The sequence below is a fragment of the Urocampus carinirostris genome, chromosome 15 (assembly GCF_059441175.1).
Source record: "Urocampus carinirostris isolate Australia breed hairy pipefish chromosome 15, RoL_Ucar_1.0, whole genome shotgun sequence".
NCBI lineage: Eukaryota > Metazoa > Chordata > Actinopteri > Syngnathiformes > Syngnathidae > Urocampus > Urocampus carinirostris.
Window position 1 is genome coordinate 7,849,976 of NC_142363.1, and position 19,758 is coordinate 7,869,733.

A 19,758-nucleotide genomic window follows, 5' to 3' on the forward strand; every position below is an offset into this window, starting at 1 on the left:
ACCCTCTCAAGTCTTAGAGGACAACTAAAACCTCTTCAACAGAGTATTTGACTTTTGCCAAATTTCTAGACATTGTGAAATACATTTTAAGAGAATAATTGAGTTATCTTTCCACGTCTCTATAGGTGATTGTGCACACTTGCGCATGACAATTGTGCATAAAATTAGATTGTGATGTTTATTTTGTGGCATAATTTGAATAAACTCTGTGTATCATTCTTTTCAGAATTTCATTGGGCAACCAATTTGTTAGTTATTGTCTAAATCACTCATGAATGGCTGAAATCATTTGGAGCCAAAGTCAGGCATCCTTTGTTTCAATACAGGCCCTTGTTGGCTTTTTCAGGCTGTGTACCTTGAAAAGAAGCTTGCAATTGGTTGACAGTAGTGTCAATTGAACAGTCAAAGTAAATGGAAAATCATCTTACACGGAACGTCAAACAATTCAGAAATGCTTTCAGGCAGATTTTCTTTTAACCGTCAGCATTATAGTGTGGAGTAAATATTTTACATGGTTTGATTTCCCTGACTGTTGTGAATGTAACGAGACAATCTTTGCGGAGAATCGTTTAATCAATGCAATACTATGACACCTTTTTAGTAAGTTTACCGGCTTTGTAGTTCTCTGGTACCATTTTTCAGAATGAACCTGTTGTTTCTGTGAAAAGTACATTTAAAAATAGTCAGCACATCATGAATCCCAAGAGTTTAAGCTTTCCAATGATATGTAGCATGTATTTCAGTGACTAGTGACATCATACAGACACGATTTTGCATCGTAACAGTCTGACGCATCGAAACTTTAGGAGGTTAATATATTTTCTTGTGTTGTTTTTAAGACAAACAAAATTGACTAGAAATTATCTCATAATTTAGTAGAAGTAAATAAGGTGACTTGCATACAGTTATTATTGAATGCATTGTATTTTTCACAAGACCACAAACACACACACGCAAACACAACATCCTCCAAACAGGACCTCCCCGAGGGCCAATTATGTCTTTGCCACTGAGTGCCGCAGCCATGGATAATTAGCATCTTTTTTGCCCCGTTCGCCTCCCTCCAGAGCCGCTTCTTCCCCCGCAGCTATTTTCTTCTCCATCACCTCCGCTCGCTGCCGCCGTCGCCCCATTTGCACGGGCACAGAGAAACAAACATGCCATCGGTCCCCATGCCCTCCACAGGAACCTCTATCTTGCCGTTTCCCCCCTCCCTCTTTCACGATCTCTTCTATTGCTCTTGCCTCCATCTGTCTCACATCCTTTCCACGGGGGTCACCATTGACAGCTTACTAAACAACAACAAAGAGAATACAGACCGAGCAGCTTTCCCTGTGCACGATATGTGTTATTCAGGGCACATGTAGAGGCTTCCAACAGAGGGAGTGTGAATGTTTGTTCATGGAGAAAAAATAAATTGACGCTTGATATGGAGGACTGCAGAACAAGTAGACGTGTCTCAGAGGCCAGCGGCATACTTTAACGTCTGACTGAGTGAGGCTGGATGTGAGAGTGATAAGTTTATAGTTTAGTACAGGGGGCAAAAACCTTTTTGACCCATAAAGCCATAAAAGCAAACATAAAACAATGAGAGAGCCACACTATATAATTCAAGACAAAACTCAACAAAACCGCATTATTTCACTGTGTGTCACTTGATGATTTGATCAAATCTATCACGTAATAACAATGCCAGAGGCTGTGTCCCATATCAATACATATACCAATTCAATTTGTCAACCTTGGGGCCGGGGTGTCTCTGCCGTTTTTTTTTGTTCGTTTTGTTTTTTTGAATTGGCTATACTTCAATGTTCTTGGTCTATTTGTCTTTGCGGAGGATTCGCATGATTGATCCCTCCCCAGTACTTTTCAGAATATATAGGGCACGTTTTCACCACGATTTACAGTCAAGGTGCCACACAAAAAAAAAACGCTAAAGTATCCTTTATATAAAAGCTCCTTTTTAATCCGTGTTCAGTGTTCAGATACTTTTTGATGAATCCACGGAACAAATAGTAAATACGCCAAAACACCGGAAGAGAACTTAAAGTTATTTGATTGGGTGAGTGGGAGGGATGGGTGGAGCTATGCAAAAAGTGCAAGCACTCCCTCCCATCTCTCGCCCTACTTCGTCTGCGCCAAAGGTAAGCACATCAGGCTTCCTGTTCTCAGAATGTTGTGACGTTTTCACAAAATAATTGCTTGCATCTGGTTTTGAAACCAATATGTATGAAAAAAAAGGGTCAAAATGAGTTTAACCGATCTTGAGTAATTGCAAGAAAGAGACAAGTTTAAAGTGGTATGTTTGTTGATTTTGGGACACGGGCTCTGGCATTATTCTCTTTTCATAAATTTTTATCATCAAAAATAAATGTGCTGAAGACTAAGCTTTTGTCTGGGGCGCGGGTTTAGCAATTTAGTAAATTTGTCTCATAAAATATGGTGTGGCTTTTTCCCAAAATAAAATTAACATATTTTCCTTTCTGGCTCTTTGAGTCAAAAAGGTTCCCGACCCCTGCTATATACTATATACATATACTATACCCTTTTCGCCGCGCTGAAAACACAATACTGCAAAGAACTACACAGTGTCCGGCTGTGATCAGAGCAAATGATCAAATCAGAGTCATAAGAGCAAAGAAAACGGAATGATTAGAATTGTTATTTCTGAAAAATACACGTTTTATGTATATTTCCAGGTTTTGTAGCATTTTCATATTCTACTTTTGACAGGAGATATATTAAGGAGAGCAAATCTTTTGGTATATTTAAGTTTTTTTTAATATATATACATTGACATAGGAGCAAAGGAATTTGAATGTTATTTTAATGTTAAGTTGTTTAAGTTAAGTTCTAAGTTGTATAATTTAACAAGCTATTTTTATTTAGAGCAAAATAATAAATACTGTATAAGTGATTTAAGGTTTAAATTTAATATTCTTGTCTGTTTTTATTCATATTTATGTTCCAAAAACATTAAGTATAAGTGTGTTCAATATATGTTTATCCTGGTTGGCCCACGACCTTAAGTGTGTTTTGAATTTTGGCCCCTTGTGCAATTGAGTTTGACATCCCTGCCCTAGTGGGAGGTGGTTATAGTCAAGAACACATTCCTGACTCTCTCTGGGAGATTGATACAGAGGAGGGGATTCCCAGTCCCCTCGCTCAACCCAACTGATGTGTTGGGAGTCATTAGGTGACCAAACCCCCCAATTCCAACCCCTAATGCCGAGCGCCAAGCAAGGAGGCAATGAGTACCAATGTTGTAAGTCTTAGGTATGACTCGGCCGAGGTTTGAACCAGCAACCTCCCGGTCCCGAAGCGGGCACCCTACCCCCAAAGCCACTGAGCTGTGCACATTGTGCAATGGATTGTTTTTAAATCACTTTTTTATGGTGTTTTGTTTGAAAAGTCTTATATAAATAATTTATTTTATTTGATAATACTTTTCAGTGCAGATTGAGGGATAGCTAATTAAAAACAAGGCGAAAGAGAAGCCCTCCTCCTCCTCACAGATTAAAAAAAAGGCCTCACAAATGAAATATGAAAATTCGGGTTTGTTTTGGGCTCTGTCCTTCAAATAAAGTTAATTTGTCGTGCTTGGGCTGGTTCAGGCTTCAATACTCCGGTCGTGAGTATTCTTTAGGCCTCAGCTTTTGTCTGTTTACTACGAGATCCCCAAAACCGGAAGTAATGCAGGAAACTCAGAAGGATTATTATTTCGCTATAATTTTAACCCAACTATAACTAAACTTTGCAAGGGGGCAATACAACTATCAAACCTCCCGTTTTCCTCCTGTTAGATATATTATATGAATATTGTTGGCAAAACCATCAACTAATTTCTCCTCTAGAAGGGCGTCATAAATGTTTCCCGAAGTCACCGTGGTTTTCCGTATCTACAGCGCATGCGTTGTGGAAAAAAGCAGCTTGCTGTTTACCTCATGCCGCGCACACTTGAGGAATTTAGCGGCCCAGTGCCAAAAATGATCAAACATGTCTGATTCTTTTACTTGGCGCCATGCCGTTCCTACAAAAAATGCCCATGCACACCCGAGGCCTAAAGCAAAATACCAGTGGCGTCGCACATGTTTGGTGCCAATTGTTTTTTTAAAATAAATGTAATATATTGTTGATTAGATTGATTTATTTTTATGTTTTGATGAATTGTTGTCTAAAATGTTCAATTAATAAGACATAACTACAAGTACTCAGTACTTGAGTATTTTTTCACCAAGTATTGGTACTTTTTTATTTTGACTCAAGTAATTATTTGGATGACTATTTTTACTTCTATTTGAACCATATTATTCTGAAGTAACAGAATTTTTTTCACTACTCCACCAACCTCTGCTAGTAACTGTAAGTTCATTTTGTTTTAGGAATGCGCCCAAGACCTATCAAGAACATCTCAGAGTTCATAGAAAACTTATCATGGGCCACATTTTGACGTGAGGGACATAAGAGCCTTTGAGGACAGCCGCTACGCTAATGTGGCCCTCGGTGAAAACGAGTTGGAAGCCCCTGCCTTATCTGTCAAGAATACTTATCACATTATTTCACCAGGCTGTTTGATAAGGAGAATTGAACTGAGTCTAAGGACAGGAGAAAGTCTGATTGGGTGCCTTGGTGGGGACGGATAAAGGGAATGAGTCAGAAAGAGAAAAGAAAGATAAATGCCATAAGGAGCTTCGTCATGAGTGGAGACAAGTCACCCGCAGCGATGATTTCTGCTCTTGTGATTGACTTCTTCCCTCCAGCGCTAAGACAGCGTGTACGCAGTCGTGCTTGACTCGCAGTGGAGATCATGAGAAGTCAACTGAGGTCTGCTCGGATGCTTGGTCGTGCACAAACTCTCATTTTGCTGTCAAACATGGGCGGAACCAGCCTGTTTTGGGGGGTGCTCAAGCACCCCCCAAATTCAACCCAAGAACTCCCTAAAATGACACAATTTTTAAAGCTGTCTTTTCCTTAATAAAGGACAGGATAGGATAAAATATTATAAAAAAAAAATACTGGAAGAATTTTTTTTTTTAAACCAAAGCAAAATGTGAGCGGCGCAGCATCAGAAATACTCCACTGCCTTGAAATGTCTCAGTCTATTTGATTCCTAGCACGGCATTGTATTATTTCTGCAGTCGTATTTTTGTAGTATTTTCTATAGTATAATTTTGTAGTACTGTATATCTGCAGTTTTACTGTAAGTGTATTTTTATCGCATATCTGTAGTCTTAATTTAGTAGTATTGCTGTAGTATTACTATGGTTTTACTTTTGTACTATTTTTGTTGTATTTCCATCATAGGATATTTGTAGTACATCTGTAGTATTTTTGTAGTATTACCTGACTTGTATTTTTGTGGTATATTTTTGTCATGTGACTCGGCTGTGCCCGCTCTTTTGGCACCAACTGCCGCGGGTTCTGATTGGCTCTCAGTATTTGAACCCAGTCCTGTCTGTCACCTGTTGTCAGTCCATCTGTGAATCACCATCTATACTAGGCAAGCCTTTTTCGACCGTGACACACGCCTGACCTACTTTTTTGCTCCTGTTTGTCTCCCGCTACAACCTGTTTTGATCCCGACCACGTCTGCTCTCCCGTCCCGACTTACGACCCGTTTTGATCCTAACCACGTCCGCTCTCCCGTCCTGGCTTACGACTCGTTTCTGTCCCCGAGCACGTTTTCGCGAGAGCGACTTGCTTCCGGCGCCCAGCGAACACCGGATCGTGGGCGCAGCCCTTCCTCTCTCTTTCAATAAAATTTGTGGTAGACGTCGCGCAAGTGGGTCCTGTGTCCGTTCTGGTCCTGACAATTTATAGTATTTTTGCAGTCAGATTTTTTTGTATTACTTTAGTATTTTTATAGTATTACTGTACTTTTATTTTGTAGTATCTCTACAGTAGTATACTTGTAGTATTTCCATAGTATATTCTTTATAGTATTTCTGTTGCAATATATCTGTATTAAGTATTTTTGTATTATTGTGTTACTGTAGTGGTATATTTGTCATATTTATCTAGAAGTATTTTGCAGTAATTCCATACTAGTATCTTTGTAGTATTTCTTAAGTAATTTTAATATTACTGTAGTAAAATCTTGTTGTATTTCTATAGCATTTTTTTCTTATAAGAATGGAGACAAAATAACATGTTAGATCCTATCTTAAGCACTAAATCTGATATCTAGCTTTTAAGTAATTTCGTAGTATATACATACATTTCCCTTTTTTCCTTTTGCCCAGCCTTTTTAAGATCTTTGGGTACCGGTAAGCAAGATGGCGAACAAATATGTTAGCTGCCTCTCGGTGAGGCTTATGTTATGTAAAATAAATGAAGAAGGCTTAGATCTACTGGGACTTTTTAAACATGCATGTTTATATTAAAGCTCCTATATTTTGCTTATTCTTTAAATAACTATGGTGCATTTGAAAGAAGTTTTTTTGCACCACTACGAGGTATAAGTACTACACACGTGTTCATCCTGCAATGCCATGTCTAAACTTGTAAACAGTGTTCACCAAGTTGTTATCAATGACAATAGATACAATTCTAATTGTAAAAAGAGAAAAAAAGCAAGACACACTGATTGGTGTGTTTACAAACACTGCAAAAGGTGCTTCGGATTAAAGTACACTTTAAAGAAATCTGTTAAATTGAAAATATGAGAATTTTTTTTTATTTTTGATTGTTTTTGTATTTTTAAAAGGTCTAATTTTCTTTCAAACGAAGCATTGTTTTTGCCCCAAAAATACATAATTTTCTATCAAGTGCAAACGCATAAATGAACTGTTTTTAATCCAGCTGTCGGCCAAAAGAAGTGTTCAAGAATTGCTATGGCCAAAACACTCCATTATCTGTGGTATGTAAGTTAAAAGCCAAGTATTTTGTGTCTGAGGTCACCTGGCATAGTGCCTGCAGCCTCTCATCTTGTTTTCATCAGTCCACAAAGTATTTATTCTTTGTGACAAGGTTATGGTTGTGGTTATTTTTTTAGCAAATTTAAATTTGATCATTTTTCTAACCCTTCTGATTGCCATTCATTTCCCAAAACAGGATCACGTTCAGGCTAATATCAAAGTATTTTAAGTGATCATTTAATAAAGGTTTATAATTTTTATTATTGGACACATCCAAAGGAGATTGCAAAAGAGACCAGGTTATTATTTTGACTATTATTGCGGACTGAAGTTTGTTGTCTTGACTATTATGAGCTGTTGATATCATTGTCACTATTCGTCAATCATTGCTGTTCTTTGTTATTCCACACTCCTTAGGGTAGATCTGCTTTTTGTAACATAGAAGATTAAAATAAATTAAATGGTTCAGGGGTTGGCCTTAAGAACCGGTTGGATTTTTTTTTATCTGAAGGCTTGCTCTCCTGTTCTCTTTGCATGTTTAAAATCCATAAACGTCTTCCCCTCTTATTTTGAGTGTTTACTAAAATTTTAACTAATCATCTGTATAAACACATACACTATCTTATCAATGATTTGACCCCCATTTTTCACCAGACTAAATGGGATGAGGTGATTTGGTGTGGAGGCCTAGGAGCTGGGACTGCTGGGGGGCCAGAAGGGGCCGGCCGGCTTCGCCCCACGCCGCTGGGCTAAGGGTGGCTAGTTGTTCCAGTGGTGTTGCTCTGTGCCACGGGTCTGGCTCTTCGTTGGGCGCTGCTGTCGGGGGTGGGATTGGCATGCCCAAGTGCTACCGGGGCCGCTAGGAGTTGGTTGGGTAGAGGAATGGGAGGGGACAGTGGGACCCTACATCTTTTTTAATAAGGGGTTCTTGCATGTTAAGCATTTCCACCACACCAACACTTACTATGTTTCAGGAGAACAACCCCCCCCCAATATTACCCAGATGAGGCTCTGACCTTGGTAAAATTTTGCATTGGGTGAAGGAAGATATTTTAGCAAACAATGGGAAGACCACCCGCTCAGGACCCCTGTCTCCCATTACATAGTGTTTCGTTTTTCAGAATGCTGAGTTTATAAGGATGCAGTCAGGTCTCACTCTGCTACTTGTACTATTTACCTCTGCTGGTTTCCTGACTACTTGAGTCAGCTAGGAGTCAAAAATACATGGAAATGGTCAATGTCTTATTAAGAGTTATATTAAAGAGTGTGAATCAAATACACACACACACACACACACACACACACACACACACACACACACACACACACACACACACACACACACACACACACACACACACACACACACACACGCACACACACACACACACACATGCACACACACACACACACACACACGGACACGTGCACACATATGAACAAAATCAAATTAAAAATGACCAATAAAGCTATGATGAATGGTCTCGGATCAGATATTTATTTTGGAAAAAAACAATATAAATTTCAATAATAATGAAAAAAAAAAATTATCATCTAAATGTGTATTTTTTTAAATACTTGTAGGTCCAGAAATGTATATATATTTTACATAACATGAGGCTCATCTAGAGGGAGCTGACATAATTGTCCGACATCTTGCTCCTACAGGTACTTGGAAACCCCAAAACTTTTTAACGGCTGTGAATTTTTTTTTAAAAAAAGTTTGCTGTTTGGTCCCTTTGAGACTTTGCAGCTTGTTTTTTTTCCTTTTGCTTTGTAGCAGTCATTTTTCGGTTACACTACAAAATACAGACACATGTAGTGATCTATTATTACACAGTGTCTCTTTAAAGCAATGTGGCAGACTACCATAAACATTTGATCAGATAATACAATAAATCATAGAGTTAAAACAACCTTTATATTAATTTGTCACCAATTGTGAATAATTTGCATAAAAACAAATTTAGATTCTGCCAATTTTTATTCTTGTTATGAACTTACAAAGTTGAAATTGACAGATTAATAACGTTTTACAAAAATTCCCTGTACGCCCGCTAATTATTGTGTGCGTCTAACACACAACCCTTAATTATCCAACCCCCCACTTTGTGTAATGCCCAACACAACACAACAAATGTATCTGAGTGGGATTGGTCTTTAAGACTAGACCAAGCAGTTGCAGAGCAAGCAAATGCAAAAGACAGACTGGCTGACTCCTTAGGTCACGACTCAGCTGTTGACCTCAAGCTCAAATAGAAGATGAGCTTTTTTAAGGACAAAATCTGAAAACAAAGATGGCTTGAAGGAGGAGTGATATATAACGTTGGGAGGACCAATTCTATATGTCATTAGACAGCGCCAAGACCAACTCCCTTTGTTGTTGTCAGTCAATCGTTCTTTCGAGACAATCAAATCTCTCCCTATGTCATTGTTCATTAAACTGTGCTTCTGTTATATATATGAGCAATGCCAGTTCTCCTTAAGAATGGACTAGGGTTGCAGTCGAAAACCTTTTTGACCCAAACAGCCAAAATATTTTGATTTTTTTTGAGAGAGACAAACCATATATTTTAAGACAAATTTCAGTAAAACCGCCAAACACGCTCTCCAGACAAACTCTCATTTCTCAGCACATTATAATTCACTGTGTCACATTAGGTAATTCGTTAAAATATGAAATGAATTTAGGCTCATTTTGACTTTCATATTTTTAAATAAATAATGGCTTCAAAACAGGTGCAAGCAGAGTTCCTTTGTAAAACTGTCGCAAAATACTACAAACAAGGATATAGACGTATTCACAGTGTCTGAAATAATGTCTGCCCGGGGCGTGCATCTTTTACGTCGGGCGTATAACTTACACAGCGTCTCTGCCCTAGTGGCTGACAACGTTTTCAAGAAAAAAAAAAATCTCTCATTTTATTTTATTTTTTGTTGTTGTTGCAAATCAAACGTTTGCTGTATTCTGATTTCGAAATCTTTGTCCGGTTTGGAAATTTCGGAATTTTGGTTAGGCAATTTGCATACTCAGCAGCCAATCGGAAGCCTGCATCGAATAACTTCGTGCTTCCGGACTCTCCCGAGCGTTATAAGGTCGTTTATTTGCATATCATTTTCCAAAGTAGACGCACAGAGACACAAGAAAAATGGAGAAGTGGTCAGGAACCAAGCCAGAAGAAAGATTCAAAAGAAGCCGCTACAAAACGTAAAAGTACATTAAAAGCATTGCGCAAATAGGAGTTCACGTGGCTTGTAGCAGATGACGCACCGCAAACATTGCATGAATGAAGATAAGTAAATACAGGTACATACTAATGACAGATGAAAAAAAGCAATGTCATACAAATGTAATGAATGTTATAAGTAGATTTATAATAAACTTAAATTCAAAGTGTTGTTCTTTTATATATTCTGATGATCAATCGTTAATACTTTGCAACAACAGGTTTTTTTTTGCAATTAGTCATCTTATTGTGTTTCAAGTTGTGTAAAATGGGGCAGGCAACTTTATGGCTGGGCAGGCAACTTTTCAGAGTTGTCTGCCCTAGTGTCCGCTAACTTTTTGTCATGAATTTCAGACACTGGTCTTCACCTTTGGTGCAATTAGAAGTGCTCTGTGTGCATAGCTCAGCCCACTCCTACCGCTCACCCAATCAAATTGCTCTGTGTGCATGGCTGGCGTTTCTGGCTGTTTAGAGTTTTTCTGTGGGTTTTTAATCATAAAGTGTATCAACAGTAAAACTAAATTGGTTAATGAGCTTCCATGTTAAGGATTCCTTAGCGATGTACAGCCAAATCAGCGTCTGTTGGTGTGACACCTCGACTGTAAACTGTAGTGGGGAGTATGCTCCTTATATACTGAGCCGTACATCTTTGTTGCAAAAGCGCCAAGTCAGCTATGCATGCAATAGACTCAATTCTGATCTCATCAAATGTGATGAGGTTTGCATGCGTATAGTTTTATCTCCAGGCCGTATGTACTCATGAAAAGGGCCGTATGTGGCTCGCGAGCCATAGGTTTCCAACCCCTGGGCTGAAGCCCTACATTGCACACATTTGAAGCACAAGCAAAAATACTCAAAGGTCACAAAAACCAAGAGGGATAATGATAAGACTATTATGTTCTTAATATTGGACACAGGCAAAGGAGATTTCATTGAATGTCAGTTTGTTATTTCAAATATTATTGTTCACTGTTGTTTTGACTATCATGAACTGTTTACATCAATGTCACTATTGGCCAATCATGTTGCTGTTCTTTAATATCCTCATCCTTTTAGGGAGGATCTTCTTTTGTAACCAAGAAGATTTAATAAAAAGAAGGGGCTCAGGGGAGGGCTTTTAGAACAGGTTGGAAATGTATTACCCGAGATTGGGGCTTTTTCTTATTCTCTTTGCATTGATGTTTTCTCTCCTTATTTTGAGTGTCAACTAATCAATAAACCTATCACGTTGCTTGTCCTAATTTTTTTTTACATTTTTTTCTCCATCCTTGCAGCACCACGCTGCAAGAAGTCCAGTTGTACTTGGATGTTCTAAAATAGCAATCATAACTGTGTGTGAAGGCACACCATTTTTGTTTTTTATATATTATATATTAGGTTACTAAGGGTAAAGTCAGAAGCAGTACCTCTTTAGTACCAAATTTCAATACCCAACCTCAATTCCTTTTACTTTTTTTCATACAAGGCCAAGTTTCATTAAAAAAAAATGTCAAAAAGATAAGTCCCCTGTGTTTTAATTTTTACATTTGTATGCTTATGCAAGCACCTTATTCATACATGGTGACACATTGCTTTATTGATTGATGTGTCCATGTGTTTCTTTGTTTTGGTGCTACGTCTCCCTTGGGTGGATATGAAAATATTTTAATGCAAAAACCACAGACGGTGACTGTTTTTATTATTATGTTTTCCCCTAAGGCTCGGAAACACTAAAGTCAAAAACGCCCATTGCATAGACAGAGCATTTCCTCACAAACACATGCTGGATCCATTAGCATTTGTGAGGCTGGACAGGAAAATATTGTACGGATCTCAAACTTTTTCGAGGAATGGTTTCTATTCCATCTGAGATTTCACTAAAATGTTGAACAGTGTTTTTTTATCAGGGTGTTTTGCATTAAATACAAAACAAAGGTCAACATCTGGAGAAGATAAACACCCTTCTAATGAAATTGGCATAATAAATTGGTAGATTACGTGTCCCTTTCCCTTGTGGTCATTAAAAAACACTGTTACGTTAAACAAGATTCATTTGTTCTAAACAATATATTTTTTTGACACATGATTATTAATTTGTTTGTATCTGATGAAGTGCTAATTTGCAATACTCTTGTTCACATTAAAATCCACAATTTTATGTTTAACTTGTGCAAATTGTTCTGCTCTCCTTGTGTTTGTGATACACAATGTTTGCAGCATCTTAACTCCTTTTAGAAAGAGTGCTGAGTCAAGAATAGTGTCCAAGCTCCACTTTATCCCAAAACAGAGTAAAACTGAAACATACAAATAAAATGCAGTGTCAGAAATCACACCACAAATGATGAACAAAAACCAGCACTTAATTAGCAATTCTAGTGAAATGTATCAAAAATTAAATAATTCAATTCATTTCCCAGCCCTATGCAGTTTTTATTGTTGTGACTATGCTCTGTAATCTTGATCATTTTCATAAGTTCACCAATTATCATACTGTCTGATAAGGTTTTGTTACCTCCCGTCTCGATTACTGTAATGTACAACTCTCGGGTCTCCCGAAGTCCAGCATCTGTAGAGCTTTCAGCTGGTAAAAAATGCTGCAGCAAAGCTTTTAATCTTGACTTTGAAACAACATGCGATCTTTGTGCGCCCAAAAAGCATCAGTTGCATCCTGCCAAATGTCTCTAACTGTGACACTTGCCATAGCGCTTTTCACAGGATGTTGAATGTTTGTCCGAATGAATAAAGTTGAGTTTTAAGACCCCCGCTGTAGAGAAAAATGCACCATAATAACTGAGCCTAGCTAAATACAACCTGCTTTCATGCAACCGACTTGAGGCTAAATTCAGCCAAGATATTAGGTTGTTTTTGGTCTTTCATTTTTGTAACTTTGGTGTTTTTGGGGGGGATTGTCTGTGACAGTCAGCAGATTTAAACACATGAAAAATACAAGCCCGGCCAAGGTATTGTTGTAATGGGACCCAAGTATGAAGCGGAAGAAGGAAACCGTTATTCACGCAAGAACATGTCGACCAACCGCTGCGGTCCTTTCAAGAAGGTGTGTGTGTATGAGTGTGTGTGCATGTGCATGTGCATTGGACCAAATCAAAGTGACACATCTCTGCAGTGAGAAAATAAGTAGGCGTAACCTGTGAGAGCTGCCCGTGGTTTCACTGACAGGCGCCTGAAAGCAAGCAGACGACTTCTGTGATCTGAAGGCAGAAGCTTTCAAATCTCACTGGATACATTTTAGTTTGATGCCTCCGACCTCCACTCCCACGTATTACGACAAACACGCCGTGTTGCTGCCCCGACAAACAACTGACTCTGTTCAAAATTATTTGGGGATATTTATGGCTCAATTTTGAAAAACCACATTAGTGGTAGGGCTTTAACTTACAACTATTTCAATAGTCGACTAGTCATTGCCGAGGTCTCAGAAGAGTGGGATGACGCTATACACTCATACACAATGGCAACCAGATGATGAAAGTGCTGTATCTGAGTTACATCTGGAGGCTTCTCCTGCTGCTGGTTACCATGAAATCTAGTACTATCTGTTTCATGTGGGGAAGCAAACCCCTACCCCCAAAAACACACAACACTAAGTGGTGCCCCAACGACCCTGAAGACTTTGAAACAATTAGTCGTCAATCACATAATTCCTAAATTTTGTTCAAATTTAGCATGAAGTTTATTTAATTATGTGGCAAATGGCACAGCAAAAATGGGTACAATGAAAAATACTCCTTTTATTGAACACACTTCAGATTTAAACAAAAAATAAATAAAAATGCACTTTACTCTATTAATAAATCTCTGTCCATTTTTTAGCAACAAGCAAATAAATCCATCCATTGTCAGCGCCGCTTATCCTCACTTGAGTCACGTGTTGGAGCCCATTCCGGCCATCTTCAGGCAGTGGGCAGGGGATACTCTGAAACGGTTGCCAGCCAGTCTCAGGGCACACAGAGACATACTACTCATTTCCTCAGTCACACCAAGGTACAATTTCAACCTGCCACTAAACATGACACGCATGTCTTTGGAATGTGGGATGAAACCGGATTGACTGGAGGAAATGCAGGAAGGGAAGAACATGCAAAGTCCGCACGCGGATAGCCACGCTAGGCGGAATTGAACCCTGGACCTCCACACCGTGGGGCTGCGAACCAACCACCCAGCCGCCGTCCGAATAATAAATACATTAAAAACTAGAAAAGATTAATAGAACAGTAAATACAGTAAACATGATGTTCATTTTGTAAAGTAAAGTCATTGGTCAACCACAGAGTCTGTGACAAATGTACTACAGGATTTTTAACAGTTGGAAATCAAAGAGTTTTAACAACTAATTGTTAGAGTCTGGCATAACGCTCAAGCTCTCTTTTATAGCAAAATACACACGTATAAATGTTTTAGTAAGATAGTTACCATTTCCAACAAAATGTGGCTTGTATGCCACATCATCTCAGATCATCTCCTTTGTGAATGCCACTATTGTCCCCAGACACGTGACGCCATTTTGATATGCATTTGTATAATAACAACTTACCATGTTATTACCTAAATGTTACCAAGTGTTGGGACAAACACTGTTATGTAACAGCATTATTTTTTCAGTAACGGGGTCATCTAACTAAATATTTGGTAACTAATTACTTTTACAATGGAGTAATTTAGTTACTAACTCATTTGCATTTTGGAACAAGTAGGAAGTAACTAAAACTAACAAACTAACGTGCCCAACACGAGTTGTTGCGATGTTATTACTGGGATTAAGTACGGTTAAATAGACCCATAACTGGCGAGCAATTTTCAGTACAGGTCGGCAGGCACCTTAGCTGTACCAAGGGGGCACCTTGGTGCCCACGGGCACCATGCTGGAGACCCCTACACTAGAGAATACTTCCACTATCACACAGAATGAACTCGAGCGACATGTTGTGAATCCAGGTGTATGCGATTTGATGCAATGTTGGCAGTTGTGTGAGTTACAAAATAAACATCTTCCATGAATTGGTGAATTCATGACACTCCGTGTTTTATTCACCACAGTTGTTGAATTCTCGGCTTCCTCCCGCCTGGTTGAACACAAAATAGTGATATCTGCTGACTTTCGATGATGTGCAGGTCATGTGAATGCGTTTTGACTGTTCACACAGAGGTCGCATTCGAAAAGATCAGATATGAAAGTGGCCTTGGTCGGGGATGAAAAAAATCTAAAATGTTCCGTTCAGGCGGACTTTAACAAATCTGATTTCTGTGCTGTGAACATGGCCTGTTACCGCTCGAGACATCTCTATTACGCATGAGCAGCTCTCATCAGATATTATATTAATGTAGAGATTCCTTACCCTGTCTGGCTACAATAATTGGACCATTTCTATTATCGATTATTCTCGCCAAACTTGCAGACCCAATTGTCGGAAGTCGTCGCTTGTCTTTGAGAACACAGAGGTCACAGTTTACTGCTCGAACCTTTGTGATTTTAGTTATTATACCTTGCACAATTTTACCCGTGCACATTTTGGAGTTAGTGGATGTTAAATGTTGTGATATTCTGTTGTGACTAACCATGACAAAGAGATTGCTTTCCTGGAACACAATTGCTTTTCTTGCTAGCAGGTACCCTAATGCGGTATTTAAAACAGTAAATTTACAGTAAGTTCCGAACTTCAAGCCACTACTTTTTGCTACATTTCAAACATGCATTATACAAGGTTCGGCTTATTCTTTTTTTTTTTGCATAACGGAGGAAAAAGGCAAGCTGCTCTTTTCCACAATGATGTGCTCTAAATACAAAACACCGCAGTGATGTTTGGAAACATTTATAACCCCTTCGCGAGAAATTATTCCATGTTTTTGCCAACATTAATAATTTAACATCAGAAAAACAGGAGGTTGACAGTACTTTATTCAATATTGACAAACTACTAATGATATAGTTCTTACTTTTTCCCGCTACAATTCAAGTATTCAATGTATACATCCAAATTAAACAGCAGTGGAAGTTATCCATAAAAACGTGCTACACTTGTCATCAGCGTCAATGTCAGGTCGCTGAAATTTTCTTTAACAGTCAAAAACAAAAAGAAACGTCTGTTGTGCTGTCAGGCACATTTTCACCCTCAAATCAAGTCTTTAATTTGTACATTCAAATCAGACAGCAGTGGAAATTATCTATCAGGAACACTACACATTTCTTTCCCGATGATCTGCGTGAAATTCAGGTGGCGGAATTTTCCTTTGATTCTAGAGGATTGATCACAAGCAAATTTGGTCCTTTACCGCAGAAAACACCAATGACAACAACATAAAAAGACACATCTGTGTTACAGTCTGGCACTATTCGCTACAGTGTGGTTGCCCCAAAGCTGTTTTCTAGAACTATAGTGCTCACGCTGATATAAAAATGTAAAAAATGGACATGATTTAGTTCATTTTTATAGCTGTTTAAGCCTGCGGTTTAAAACCCTAGGTCACTGTTACATGAACATAATTGAGTTTTGTTCTTATTTTTGAGCATTTGTCTTTTAATCAGGTGCACTCTGTTGTTTGGAATTTACAGTATTTCATTGTATAATAATTGTGAAAAAATGTACTACTTAACGGTTATCACTTGCTCCTGGTTCTTTTTGGAAGGTCCATTCTGTTAAAAACAAGGGATTATTGCTGCATATGTGTGGCAGTTCGTGCCATATGCATAGAATGAGTTTAGTAATTGAAAAAGTTATTCGGCAGATTGGGGATAAAGTGTTGTATTCATGACCGAAAATGCTTCCAATCTGTGGGCTTATCTTAGACGCTCACTTTCCATTGACGCTTATCCTCACTCAAGTCCCAAGTGTGAAAAAGCCTATGGTCTGATCTGTTGCCAGTTCGTCACAGAGTGAATTAAGGCTTAGTCACATTTTCTCCCACTCCCCCTCAGTTTTATTTCTTATTGCATTAGGTATGTGTGTAAAGAAGTCAAAAACCTCTGCAAAGCCCAGAGTAAGTTGCAAGGGTAAAGGACAAAAACTCCTTTTCACCAAGTCAGCTAGGGGGCACCCAAGCCACACCAACTGGGCGTTACTATCACATCGGAAACAATCATATGAGGAAATTAACCAATTTAATTACTACAGAGGGATCTGCAGAAAAAGGAGAAGCATAGTGGCATAGGACAGGTTGTCGCAGGCGAGATGGTGTGGAATAAGCAAGAGTGAAGTGCAGTTCTTGTCTGGCGCCATACTTTGTTGTTTGGCAGGTCAAATACGACAGTGTATTGTTGTAACAACCGAATTTACTCTTTGAAGAGAGTGAAACAAGCAGAAAGAAAAAGGAATGAATAACTTTTAAGTTTTGTAAACCTTTTTCATGGCCAAATTCAAGAACCTGTTAAGGACAATCAAAGTCAAAATTCCAATTTCTCCAGTAACACTGAAAAAATAAATCTGTTCTGACACATGTATTTTGCAGATCACCAATAATATCTGAGACTTTCACATGCAATTTTTAAAATTGCACGTTCATTCATGAAGAAATATGATTATATTTATAGATCTAATGTATACGTGTGTAAATATATTTGAGACAAATCTTTCCCCATATAGGTGTTAGGTATGAATAAAATGTAATATGTAGCATACATCTTCAGTTGCAGGAAATTCTTCCCATTACATTTCACTTCAGAATGCTACCTTAATCTTTGCATGGCCCATATTAAAAAACCATAATTGATTCGTTATCCAAGCAGCACAGGGGAAGAGAGTTAGCGCGTCCGCAGCACAGTTCTGAGGTTATGGGATCGAAATCCTCCTGTGCAGAGTTTGCATGTTCTCCCCATGATCGAGTGGGTTTCCTCCAAGCACTCCGGTTTCCTCCCACATTCCAAAAACATCCATGTCAGGTTAATTGGCCGGTCCGAATTGTCCCTAGCTGTGAATGGGCGAGTGAGTTTTATGTCTCTGTGTGCCATGCAACTGGCTGGCAATCTGTTCAAGGTGTCCCCTGTCCACTGCCCGAGGACAGAAGAGATGGGCTCCAGGACCCCCGTGGCCCTACTGAGGATAAGTGGTGCAGATAATGAATGGATGGATTTGTTATCCTTGCACCAATACACAGTTCATTGTGCTCTGTTTAGGTTAGCACACACCTGTCCTTTGGCGCGACCCATAGGGGGCGATAACACTTCATGGAAAGATGGCATAACAAACAAATGCCCACTGGGCACGAGGAAAGAACAAATCAGTTGCAGAGCAAAGCCACCTGAGAGTCCGCGTTTTTTGGGGGCAGACTTGTTGAGAAACATGGCAACAATTTCAAGCATTTACAATTTATTTTAGGCACTTTTCAATCCGGGTAACAGTAGCTCAGGAGGTAGAGCGCTCATCTTGGGACTGGGCGGTTGTAGGCCCGATTCCCAGCTTCTTCGAGTTAAATGTCTAAGTGTCCATGGGCAAGACACTGAAGCCCTTGATAAGCACATAATGTAACCGCCTTGCTTGGCTGTCGCCGCTATCAGTGTGTGTGAATGGGTAAAGTATATTGTAAAGCGCTTTGGGGAGGTCTTAAGTGACTTGAAAAGCGCAATTTAAAATGCAGACCATTTATCATTTATTTACCATTTGAAAACACAACACTGAAATTCAAGCATTTTCAAGGTATTTCAGCATGCATATGATCTCTGTCTGTCTGGAACCAATAATTTTGGTGAATATGCTAATGACAGAAATGTGAGAAAATTATCTTTTTATTGTTAAAGGACGGTATTTTTCCTCTCTTTCACACGTTAGTTTGAATTACGTTAGTAGATTCAGAGGCTGCAGTTTAACTATTTCTTGAGATGTTTTAAATGCCAGATTATTCTGGACACCATTATGATGCAGACCAGTACTTCTAAATTAGTTTTTGTTCGCCCCGTTTGATTAATATACTGCTATCAGACATTTTGACAGCTTTTTTTTCTATCATTAATCAATAACCTGCTTATTGACCATTTCGACAGCTCAATCAGCCACAAATGGCAAGTGATTTCATTGAACCGGTAAGCTATTGTACGCCATCCTTTTTCCATTTCTCTAATAAGTGCATGTGTAGTCTTTTTTTTGTACAACTTCCTAGAATCTTCATAAAACTCCCTAAGTAGCACTCATTCAGTAGCCGTAAAAAACAAAGGGCTACACTTTTCCAAAGAAATGCATGTTTATATAGTACATGTATTTTTGCTCATTTAAAAAAATATTTTTAACTAATGATAGTTTACCACCAACAAACTCTTAATGATACACACTGTCCCTTTAAAAGGTATTACACGGCCTGAAACTTGGTTGCAATTGGCCCCTGGGCCCCGCTTTGAAACCCCTGTGTTAATGTCATGCTTGGCCTCATCCGTGCCGAAAGGCCATCCTTTAAATATGCATAGGATCTCTTTCAGCGTGCGCTGCATGTCTGCTGACGGCCATGTTTTGAAATGCTGCTCCAGATGTGATTCTCTGTGTCCTGCTGAGAGAGAAGAATAGCTCCGGGTGCTGCAGGCTACTGACAGGTTTGCTTCCTTAATGAGCAGAAGAATCGGCTGAGAGCAAGATGTAAATGATATCATCACAGGAGAACCAGCAGCAAGAGTCTGTGATAAAAATGGAGGGCCGGTGGTCTGTGGCAGGCTGTGATATCACAAAAACTGGCCCTGATCTTTCTCAGTTCCCCGCCAC

General features: G+C 38.9%; 1 protein-coding gene across 1 annotated transcript in view; it reads right to left on the reverse strand.

The window, feature by feature from the left end:
• The window catches only part of sertad4 (SERTA domain containing 4), a 36,816-nt gene that overhangs the window by 13,621 nt on the left and 3,437 nt on the right, over positions 1-19,758 (reverse strand). The gene's annotated exons all lie outside the window — the stretch shown is intronic.